Source organism: Humulus lupulus, chromosome 7, assembly GCF_963169125.1.
Source record: "Humulus lupulus chromosome 7, drHumLupu1.1, whole genome shotgun sequence".
In the NCBI taxonomy this organism is placed as follows: domain Eukaryota; kingdom Viridiplantae; phylum Streptophyta; class Magnoliopsida; order Rosales; family Cannabaceae; genus Humulus; species Humulus lupulus.
In genome coordinates this window covers 189,984,543-189,985,409 of record NC_084799.1, presented here as the reverse complement: position 1 = coordinate 189,985,409, position 867 = coordinate 189,984,543, and the positions used below count along the sequence as shown (strand labels likewise).

Below are 867 nucleotides of genomic sequence, written 5' to 3'. Positions count from 1 at the left end.
GCTTATAAGAATATTCTCACAGCATATTTTAGTATGCCATTTTTATTGATTTACAAATACGAATAGCAGGGATAGCAAGGGTTGGTACTTATCTTGAAGACCACAATTTTGGTAACAGAAACTAAAAATCCTACCTTCTATGACGAAATTGACATTTGACAGAAGCAGAACTATATTAGGATTAAAATTACCAATTATAACATTATCTAATATTGCCATATATGCAGCACTAAAGACGTTACCAAAAGCAAAAGAATTCACAAAAATTTAGCCCCTTCTATGACTCTATATAAAGGCTTTGGAACAATGAAGCAACAACACAAAAGCAATATACAAGTGAGAATCTATTCTATATCTTGTAAGAGAAAACTTTGTTAATTATAGATATGGCAAAGTCTCTTCGTCTATGCAACCTTCTCTTAATCACTATCCTTGTTCTTATTGCTTCAAGTAATAATCTCTCTCTCTTATATATTATTCCTAGTCATTTTGTGAAAGAAAAGCTCTAATTGGCTTCAAAGTTTCACAATTTTTTATTATTATTATGATTAATTTTTTATAGTTTTGAGTTGTTAATTAATGATATTATATATGATTTTTGTGTGAAGGTAATAAGGTGGTGGTAATGGGAAAAGTATGTAGCACTGTGATAAGTGATTACACATGCAAGCATGCAGGGTTTGACAAAAGATGTGCACAAGAATGTACTCAGAATTTCCCTGGAAGCCAATCAATATGTGAAAAACCATTAGGTTCCCCTGTTGGATACTTTGCTTGCAAATGCAAGTATACATGTTAAACTATATATGTATAACTTCACTACACATTCATCCATCGTATCAATCTAATAATAAATTTTATTTTTTA

The 867-nt window shown here is 30.3% G+C and overlaps 1 long non-coding RNA gene across 1 annotated transcript; it reads left to right on the top strand.

The window, feature by feature from the left end:
- Positions 1-330: 330 nt before the first annotated feature.
- On the top strand, positions 331-867 carry LOC133790049 (uncharacterized). The gene is made up of 2 exons (XR_009873865.1): positions 331-450; positions 609-867. It is a non-coding gene; the product is annotated as an uncharacterized LOC133790049 (long non-coding RNA).